The 11,190-nt window shown below is 42.4% G+C and overlaps 1 pseudogene; it reads left to right on the top strand.

Moving 5' to 3' along the window:
- Positions 1–656: 656 nt before the first annotated feature.
- Positions 657–9,304, top strand: LOC147465775 (protein TIC 20-I, chloroplastic-like; annotated as a pseudogene).
- Positions 9,305–11,190: the final 1,886 nt, after the last annotated feature.

Genomic DNA, 11,190 nt, shown 5'->3' with positions numbered 1-11,190 from the left:
GCCCAAGTGTCAAACCCTTGATCCAAATCCCAAAAATTTTGGACCAAGGCATCATCTAGATGAACCCTACCAGATGGTATCATAATATTTTCAGAATGTTGCCCAACATGGATCGCGATCCATGTTCCTCCAACTCTAAATCCAAAAAAAATTACACAGTAGCATCCCCATATGCCCAGGAACAACTTCCCCAAGTTAGAATTTCAAAATTCTTCCCAACATGGATCGCGATCTATGTTTCTTTTTGCCAAAATTCATATGTTACATTACATCCTTGTGCTTTTTTAATCCTAGATGCACTGGTGAAATTTGGTCAAATTTGGGGTAGATTTGACAAAGTTATGCTCAAATTTCATTTTATGGTCAAGTTTACACTTTTCGACAGTTCTGATCAATGGCTAAAACCTATTTTCAATGCTAAAATTGACCGCAAGATGCCTCGAAGGAAAGCACAAAGGGAGTGAAATGTTGCACCCTATGAGATAACCGATATCTCCTAAAACGAGAAAGCCTTCCTGAAGCAACGAGGCCACAAGCTGGCGTATCAAGATTTGATATACTCAAAAACTGAACTGCCATTGCGCCTTATAACGCAACACTTCAAGGTGCAGAAGCCGCCCAAATATACAGAACCTTTGTTGCACATGACCGAGGTAATGGAAATGGACTTGGCTGAAGGAAGAGTGGTCAGTTGCGACTTTGACAATTATCTTCTTGACAATATTGTCGAAGCAAGCCTGAATGGGAGCCAAAGAAGCAAAGCCTACAGGAACGGGGGACCAATGCTGATGCGTATTGCCTATCAAGCACTGGGGATGATCGACGATCTACCACCAGCCGAAGCGCAGATAGATCTGATCTGCAGATCTAAAAGAGCTGTAAGACCAATGGTAGGACCTTCCACAAGGACAAAACCAGAAGTTAAGCAGATGAGGCAGAGCGCACCTTTAAAAGATTATGACAGCGAAAAGACAGAGTCAGATGCTCGGAGTAGCCAAGAAGTGGGGTCCAACAGAGAGACACTCCTTCGGAGTACCAGTCTTCGGAGGAGGAGCATGACAGCCAATACACACTTGGATATACACGATTGCGAAAGAAAGTTGTGCATGTGGCAAAGGCTATTCCCATTACTCATGCCAAGACGACAAGGGAAGAAGCTCACGCATTGAGGGAAAGGCTCCACCAACAAAAGCATGATGAGAAACAAACCCAAGGAACCAAAGTTGATGATGAGAAGAGGAGGAAGAAGCCGAAAACATTCCATTGCTATGCAGGCAAACAAATGCCTTAGAAAGGATCAAGCATCAGAAGAGGCAGAAAGCTGAAGAAAAACGTGAGATTGCCAGCGCATATGCGGCAATGAATCCATAATGAACTCAAGTGAAAGATGGAGCAAAGGGAAAAAGAAGAATCAAAGAAGCCATGCATCGATGATCTTGAATCATCTGACGAATCTAATTGAAGCAAAAAGGAGGAAAGTAACTCGCAAGGGGAGGAACAACAACACACACAGGACGAGCAAGGTCAAGAGTTTGGTTCTCCCAAGGACATTGGGGCACCTCCAGAGACTGCGAAAAAAGGGAAAGAAGTGGAATACTGATTTCTTGGGGATTGTGGCACATACACTGGTTGAGTGTAGTTGGGGCGGAGAGTCTGCTGGCTAGTAGAGCCCTTGAACGGCTTCCTAGATGTTGGCTGCCTTCTTACAAGTCCAAATTTGAGTGGAAGACATGGCGTTGGCCCACGGATAGAAAATTCCTTAAACCACAAACCAAGGACATGTGCAACTCCCTATGGTCTCGAAAGATTGGTTTCCCCCCCTAAAAAAACAATGGGGCAAGCACTAGCCAGAATTAAGATGGGTAACAATCGTGAAGAACATCTGGTGCCCTAATTGGCCACTTGGGATGAAGATCTTTGTTTGGAAAGTTTTGTGGGAGCCTTGCCTACTGGGTTGAAGGTCCTAGCCAAAGGTATTGGTCCTGATAGAGGCTCACAATGGAGAAAGACTAGCTGTGAGGACCTCCCTTACTTATTCAAGGAATGCCTGATGGTATGTGGCCTTGTAGGGAAGATTTGCAAGTGGGTGCAAAAGACCTGGAAGATAGGCTTCTTCAAGAACGATCTCTTCTTGGGGGGAAGGTGTTCAAGAGCCAAGCAATGCTTATTGGCACACAAATTGTAAGATTTTGCTACTTCAAACATGTGTGGAAGGCCAGGAATTGTTGAGTCTTTGAGAACACTCTGAAAATGGCTAAGTTCATGGAGATTGTACAAGAAAGCAGGGAAATGATTGTCGCCATTGGGAAGCGGATGAACTCCGAGGAGTGGAACATGGCTTTTGGGGCCATTATGATTGAGTAATATGTGGGTCCCCTGTCAAGTCAAATATTTTGCAATGGTCAACCTAGGTTCTCATCATTGATGTCCTTCTCAGTGGCGTGGGGTGGTCCCTTGTCAACCGATGTATCTTGGGTTGTTGGATGACATCATGGCTTGACACGAGCATGTCTAGATTTGTACTTTCTTAGTTTTGTTAATATAATTCACTCACCATTGTGAGTTTTGCAAAAAACAAAGAATATACAATCAACCTCAAGTACTACATGTGCCTTGAAGGGGCAATGTCTCCAAAACGGGATATGTATAGATATGAAGCAAGAGCCAAACAAAGAGTTGCTAAGTATGACCACTCAAGTAATTGATGCAATTAAGTGCATATTCCCATTATTTGGTATGAGACGTTTCACCTCTTTTTGATCCTATAACATAGATAAGCTTAGCGCACTCAGTCATACCAACACTGAATTGAGCCATGACATGTTTTCCTTCAAAGACGTGAAGGTTCTTGGCTTTCCATATCTATTTCAGGTATTAGTATATGATGATTTTGGTGCAAACCAAAATGGCTTGGCTTTGCGATCTACTTTGATCTTCTAGGTCTTTTGCGCCCATTTGCAGATTTTTGGCGATTAGACGCCACATGAGAGGGTAGTTTTGAAATATGTGGAGGGGGTCCTATGAGATAGATCTGCAACTAGAGCAAGTGTCAATGTCAATCCCTCTAGCACAAATCTTGTTCCAATAGGGATGACTCCCTAGAGTGCGTTCCATGCAAACAACTTCATGTAGTTTCACCATTTATTCTCAGATAGCATTAACACTCTTCCATTGACACTCTTTTGACCAATTTTCCTTCCATATCGTCACAAGTGGAGCAAACCATTCTACTTTGTATATCAGCTAATTGTATAGGTATCTTGGAGGCTAAACACTCTATCTTGGCCAACGCTAGGCTTTCCAATCGAGCTTTGACCATGTCACACGCGTAGGACCTAAGGATATAACTTCCAAGACTCTACTGACTAGAAGCCTTTCATAAATAGAAAATTATGTTGAATCACTACTTGCTCCAGTTCCTCACAGCAAAGTTTTTGTCATCCGAGAGATGTTAAAGGCTAGATATCCCATTTTTATTTACCTTTCACACGAGTTTCCTCCAAAAAGGGCTTAAGGATCCCCTTCCAAGTTTGGAAAGCCAAGGGAACCAGTGCAAAATGGAGCACTTGAAGTATCTCTAGTCTCTCTCCATTCCACAGCCGAGGCTACTTTGTTGCACTTCTATGAGAGTTTCCACATGCTTCGTCCAAGTTTAAGGAAAGTCCAACTAGGCGCCCGAATTTTATCATGTACCTTTGCGACCTTCCATGTGCCTCCTTAAGATACAAGCTTTGCTTTGTTAATCATGTGCCAGGCCATGACCATCCATTCTTTCCTTAGAGTAGTTAGCGAGATCACAAATTTGATGTATGGGATCATGAAGGCATTAATAATAGTAACTCTACTGTGGAAAGGGAGGAGCGCATCCCCAACCTTCTCATTTTACTATGGATCTTGTTCAAGACCCAATTCATTTTTTTACTTATTTGAGATGTCCACCCCAAGTGGAATGTTAAGGTGTCTAAACATAGTGTTCTTTTTGATACCTTCCCTGACCACTCGGAGAGGTCAAATGAGTCACTTTTAGAGAGCAAGATCAATCTAGATTTCTTGAAATTGCACTTTGAGCCGAAAGCAATAGAAAACAATTGGACGTGATATTGCACTTTGAGCCAAAAGCGATAGCAAATAATTGAACGATTTTGAAAGCTCTTCTTAGCATTCGTGGGTTGGCTATTATAAAAAGCCATGAATCGTCTACATACAATTTCGCAAGCAATTGTTTTTCCCTTGATAGTCCTTGAATTTCTTTGTTTTTCGCACTGTCTTCGAGCGAGGTTACTAGACGGTGTTGGCCAATTGCAAAGAACAGCGATGCAAGAGGACAACCTTGCTTGATCGATCTTTTGCTTCATTTTATAAGTGACATGTGAGTGCTTGAGCTATGACTATTTTCTTAAGCTCTTTAATAAAGAGTATAAATTCATTCCCTACAATTTATCCTTCACTTTTGCACTTTATATGGTTTGAAAACTTTTCTATGAGTTTTTGAAGGGAGCCGAGTGTGTGACAAGTGGAAGCTTGAGCTCTGAGTACTTTTGAAGCTCTTCAATAAAGAGTATAGATGGGAAGTTTCCTGAGTCACAAGGAATGGAAAGGAGCTAACCTTTAGCAAAGGACACTGTTTGACCTACAATCACAACTCTTACACCTACTCCTTTGGACGATGGATCATGGAAGTGCACTAAGGATGATGTGTGTGTTATGTCAAGGTGATGCTTGCCTGTAATGGGTTTAAAAGGAGGCTAAGTGAAGTGAAAAGGGTGGCGCAAAATTGAGCAACATGAGCTTGAGCCTTATAATAATGAAGTAGTAGGTGTGCGTGTGTGTGTGTGTGTGTGTGTGTGTGTGTGTTCGTTCTCTTTTGTGGTGGGTGGACGGAGGGTTGAGACTAGTGAGAGTACGTTCTACACATAAAGGTAAGGTAAAACACAAAAAGTTGAAAATCTATTTATGATGGTCCATGACTCCATGAAGGTCTCTTTTCCATCACAATATTTCTTTGGGTTTAAACAAAAAGAGTGAGTACACACCGAGTACACATAGATTTTTATAAACTAGTCAAGTGAGTACACACACACAAATATTGTCTCTCTCTCTCTCTCTCACTCTCTCTCTCCTCTCTCTCACACACACACACACACACACACACACACACACACACCCCACTCCTCTCAAATAAAGATGAGAGATATAGTGGAGGCAAAGAGAGTAAAAGAGGGGTGGATTGCGTGTGGCACTTTTTTGGCATGCCCCAAAGCGGTGAGGCTTTACTGATGCCTCCCCTTTTTGCTAATGAAAAAAGATATATTAAAAAAAATTTATTGGTTGAAAAAGACAGAATATATACATTACAAAGACAACCAAACATATTCACATCTACAAACAAACATGAAAAAGATTCTCAAGCTTGTTCTCAAGTGTAATTCTTGAAAAGCCAGTGATGGGGCATTTCAAGAATATTTACATTTTCAGATTAAGGTTAGTTGTTCTCTATCTATTGTACCCTAGCTCCAACAATTGTGTAACAGAGTGATCCCTCCACATATGCAGGTAACAACCCTCCACTCCCACAAGTAATGTCACAATGCTCCCCTCGTTGCCGTGCAATCTTCTACTATCTCCAAAGGCAACGCCTCTCCATCGATGCTCTCATTGGACATATGAAAAGTCATGTCGTTGTTTGTGCTTGACCGGTAAATGTTTGTGAAGCAAACTCTTGCACATGATGGATTGCCTGAAGCAAATGTTTGAACACTGTTGCGCCCCTCTCTCACCGCCAATGCAAATGCAATACGCTAAACTCGCGAGTACTAGTATAGAAAGGGATACTCGAGCTGCTTTTTAAAGGTGTCACATATTATATAATCCCGTGTATAGTCGAGTGAACTCGACACCCTCATCCGTAATGTGTGTGTGTGTGTGTGTGTGTGAGAGAGAGAGAGAGAGAGAGAGAGAGAGAGAGAGAGAGAGATGCTTCATCTTCCTTCCTCACTTGCTTCACTTCAACATCCTGTTCATGTGTTCTCTTATCAAGGCAGTGGCCATAAGTGATCCTTGCAGGGCAAGCTCGTTGTCTTCGCGGGTCACATTTGCTGAGGCATGGACACGATGAGCAAGTGCTTGCACTCGTGGTAGTTTCATGTGATGTGTAGGGCTCACAATAAGCTCAAACTAGTAAGCTAAGGAAGAAGGTAAGAGGGAAGTGGTGGAGATTGATGAGGGACGTAGGATGAAAGCTGAGGGCTAAGGAGAATCTGGAACTCAAGAGGATTTTGTTATGAGCAAGAAAGGGGCTCCCGAGCTACAGTCATTTGAGATAAGGTAGCCATGAATAAACGGTAGAGTGTTTAATCTATCTTCTCGGTGTCGATCCTCTGATGGCAAAGTAACATGCACATCCGATTTTTATGAGTGTGTGTGTGTGTGTGTGTGTGTGTGTGTGTGAGAGAGAGAGAGAGAGAGAGAGAGAGAGAGAGAGAGAGAGAGTTCTATTATCGTCCTCGGAGGTCAAATATGACCTATGGGACCAAATGAACATGTCACATGGTGTGAGTGGAGGTCATAAGTGACTCTCGATGCTCAAAAATGGCTGAAATGAGCGTCGCAATAGAGAGTCCACATCGTGGTTGGGAGAGGAAGGTATGGAGGGAGAGCTCATGGCTGAATATATGGGGAAAATAGAACCTAATGTGGTCAAAAGCTGAGCACTCAAGTAGTGTGTGGTACTCACTCTCTCGCACTTGACGAGGGCATAAGGTGCAAAGTCGATGAGACTCCTCGCCAGTGACCCAACGTCCTATCTCGCAACATAGAGAATGGGAGCTAAGACGAATGGAGGCAATGGTGCAGATCACACTCAATGGGATGGGCTCAAGGATGTAGGGATGGGTTCGGTTACCGTGCTCGGAGAAGAAGAGAGATTTGTAGTTTGGGGCAATGTGTGTGGTGTAATGGTTGAAGCGAGAACCTCTGGATTTCTCCCAAGCTGTGATACATTGGTGTTGTAAGAAGGCCTCATTAACTTGGGAGTCGATCGAGGCATCCTTGACCAAGTGACATGCATCCCATCTTCCAAACCATTTCTTGATGTCAAGCATCCAGCCCGAACTTAGTATTTTGCTCTTGCATGCCTTTTGGACCTTTTGACTTGCTTCATATGAGATTCTAGGAAGTCGATACAAAGGGCTACGTTGTGTCTTAAGCATGTACTCCACAACCCTTTGCATGCCCAAGACCTCAGTGGGAAGCAATCCGGACTCAAGAAGTAAGAGCATGTAGGGTGTTTGTGTCTTGACTTGGAGAAAGTTGGTGAGAAAACGCTTTTGGACATTCTCAAACTCTTTCCAAGTAGACTTCCCGATGCTCCCACCCCACACCTCCACTCCATAAAGAAGCACCGGTGTCACCAATGTGTCAAAGAGGTACTTTTTGAGAGCCCAAAACTTGATCTCTCTAGCATTGCACATGTTCTCAAACGCATAATAAGTCCTCTTTCCGGCTTCCAAGCGACGCATTGCGCAATCCTTCCATCTATGATTGGATGGAACCTCAAGGCCAAGGTACTTGAAGCTATCTACCACTTCAAATTGCTCATTGTTATATACAATGCATGGATTTTCATCATTGGGGGTCTTTACAAGCATAACCTTGGTTTTGGATCCATTCACGATCAGCCCGCTATGTAGGCACTACATCATCAACATAAACAACAAAAGCATGATCACCGCATTTCTAATCTTAACCTCTTCTATGCCTTCTTGTTGCATAAAGTCAAGAACCATGCATTCCAATTTATCAATGAGTAGCCCAGAAGAGGGTTGGGGAAAGTGGGCATCTTTGTTTGACACCAATGGTGCTTGCAAAAAATTTTGAAATTCCATCTTCCATACGAAGTCGACGTATCACTTTTTGGTAGATGCGAAAGACTGCATGTATAAATTCTCTCGGCACTTGAAGGCTTTGCATACGTCTCCAAAGATTTCCTCGCGGTACGATGTCAAAAGATTTCTTGAAATCCACAAAGCAACAATACAACTTTTTTCCTTTCAATCAAGACGCTTCCATAAGAACTCGAAGAGTGACAAGGTGATCAATAGTGCTATGATCGTTTCGAAAACCTCCTTGGCCTAGTGCACGTTTGCCGTTCTTTTTAGCCCATTTCACTTATCTTCATCCCCATGATACATCCAAATAACTTTGCCATCAAAGAACCAACCATTATAGTGCGATAGTTGTTCACATTGTTTACATCTCCTCCTTTGTGCAAAGGTTTGATCCAATTTTCACTCCAATCATGAGGCATGCCATGCTGAAGTGCAAGGTTAAACATATCGCATATCCAATATTGTGTTTTCTTCCTTGTCCATTTAATCATTTCAGCCTTGACACCTTGAAAACCATTTCTTCTTGGTGCTACCTTTCTTAGATCTTTTGCAAGACATGTGTTTCACCGAAAAGCATTCCCTCGAGAGAGACTTTTCTGGCTTGAAGGAGATGGAGAGCCTCATCTAGTCAAGTGCATTCCTGTGCCCAACAAGCTATGTGGGCCCTTCTCCTACACTCAGGTTGTCTTTCTTTCATTCGACCCTTTCGACATAGGTCCAATAGCACTTGAATCAAGTTTCTAGACTCGCGCCATCTTCTACAACCTTCCTTGAAGGAGAGTATTTTAGAGGACTATACAAACATCTACAATTCGGTTAAATTAAGACCTCAAGCAAGTCATGTTGTCGAAGGGCAATTGCAGAGGACATGACAACCTTCAAAGGTTATCCTCCGATGATGAAAAGACCAAGGTGGTGGTGGAAAGTTCTAGCTTGCATTTTATAACTGATGCATCTCAGTGAGACATGGATGTATCAAGAAACTGCATATATCTTGCATTCATTTCTTGAAGACTATGAATTTTTCACATACTCTTTTCTTGTGTTCATTGGCAAGCTTCCATCATCGTTTCTACTCGCTTACTCCTTTGGCTCTTATCTTAGAATTGTCTACAACAATCACTGGCCACACTTCCTCAGGTTCCATGTTGTCATGGGGACGCTTCTTGAGATTCTTGTCCAAGTGAGTGGGACAGTGTGATTGGGTTCCGTAGTCCTTAGAGCACATTATTGGTTGGCTTTTTCTTCTGCCTTCTTCTTTATCGTGATAGTGATAGTGATAGTGATAAGATTGCATAATGTGTGCATTGAAGGGCATGTATGCTGATGGGCATGTTAGAATCTGGAGAACTAGGAGGATTTGCAAGCTTAGAGGGTGTTCAGACCACACAAAACAAAGCCTTGATGTAGGAGCATGATATGATGTGATTTGTGGAGCATTCTAGAGCCTTCCTTTTAGACCCACCTTGAAACAGGTGGCCTCACCCTTGACTATTAGTGACATCATAGATAGAGGGATCTATGGCTGGGGATGAATCTATGTGGCACTATGTCAATCATAAAAAAATTATGACCTCATTTTCTCGCGATGCCAAGTATCGACCCTTCAAACTTGACCTTCACATGTGTACGCTCTACGTAGCTCGCCTAGCGCGACATGCTAAAAGTGTTGTGAATCCAAATGTATAAAAAACTTGCCTCTCCCCCCCCCGCTTGCCGCGGCAATTGGACGTCCTCAATCTCTTAAATCATGAAGTTCCCTCAGGGACCATCGATTCTGCACTCTTTGTATATGTTACTTATAGATGAGGCGTGAAACGCGAAGAGCCAACTCCATAGCTAGAGATCAGATCACTCAAATTTTATTTGTAGGAAGCATAGTTGTCAACGTGTTTTTTCCCCTAGTGCACATTTTGTGTGAATTGCATGACGTTGGAAATGGTATGACCGTGGGGTTTCCTCATGTGAAATTTGAACAGACCCTTTTCTTTTGGATTTTACTTCTTTTTGCCGAGCTTACACTTCGGTGGCTATGAGGGTGAGCAATAGCATGTTCTAGGGCAATCGTGTGCGCAACTACAAGCCACTTTATCTCTCTTCTTCTCGATGAAGACTAAGTAAGGAGATGATAGAGGCAAGGGGAAGGGCAAGCGTGGAGGTGGCAAAGACTGTACAAAAGTAGTTGGCCTAGTTGTCAGTCCAACTCAAGTTGGAGTCCGCACAAAGTGCCCAAACTAAAGGCAAGCACCTTTATATAGAAGGAGACTCATCTAAAGCTTGTCATAGGAAATATTCTCAAGGCTATCTCTTTTTGTACCTTAATAGTCATTTAGGTACATTTCATGGCTTGGGTCACGTAAGTTGATCTCTTTTGCTCTCTCTCTCTCTCTCTCTCTCACTCACACACACACACACACACACACACACACATTTATGCAGTAGCATGTATGTTAATTTCTTTCTAATTGTCAACTCAATGCTTGAGCTGGATTATACAAATGCACGTGAATGACAACACGTAAATGAATGGGATGATAAGCCCCAATGTGATTATTGTTGGGAGATAGTGAGTCCCTGGGCTTGAAAAAAGCCTAGGTTCACTGTAATCCACAAATTTTTTGAAGAGAAATTTATCATGAAAACCTTCAAATTTAGTTAGTTTTACTTTATTTTTCAGATGTAGATTTTTCAAGCTTTTGGAAAAAATAATAATTTAGAGCATTGCTAGTGACATGCAAGGGGAGATCCAATGTTAAACATTAACATGTGTCACTAAAATTGGCTTGCATGGGCCCTACAACTTGCCATTCCTACTGTTAATGATGGCCTTTATTGCACTGGTCAATCTTGAGCATGCGAGCAAAAAATGCAATTCTGAAGAGTGCTACAGATGCCCACCAACAATGGGCCGAAGTTGGAGATTAAAAATCAATGCAAGAGACGTTTAGTGATCTCAAGGAAGAAAAGTGTACAAATTGAAAACAATACAACCAAGGGCCATTTTAAGCTTTGTCACATACCAAATTTGAACTCAGATCCAACAGATGGTGTGACTCCACATCAGCTACCTTGACCATTAAAACCATGCCCGTTGGTGCTAGAAATGGTGTAAGGTAAAGCTATAAAGTGAAACCTATCCCATGATTGCCCCTTTACCCTATATTGTGAACTCATTATGGGAGCTATGGGAGCATGCATCTTGCTTATTCTTATTGGCAGAAGAGATGGCTTTGGTGCAGGGTTAGAAAAATACATTTTTCCTAACCGAACAAAATAAGGGGAAACTTGAAATTCTCCCGGTTTC

The sequence above is a fragment of the Adiantum capillus-veneris genome, chromosome 1, assembly GCF_014529385.1.
Source record: "Adiantum capillus-veneris isolate H3 chromosome 1, ASM1452938v2, whole genome shotgun sequence".
In the NCBI taxonomy this organism is placed as follows: Eukaryota; Viridiplantae; Streptophyta; class Polypodiopsida; order Polypodiales; family Pteridaceae; genus Adiantum; species Adiantum capillus-veneris.
This window is presented reverse-complemented; position numbering and strand designations above follow the sequence as displayed.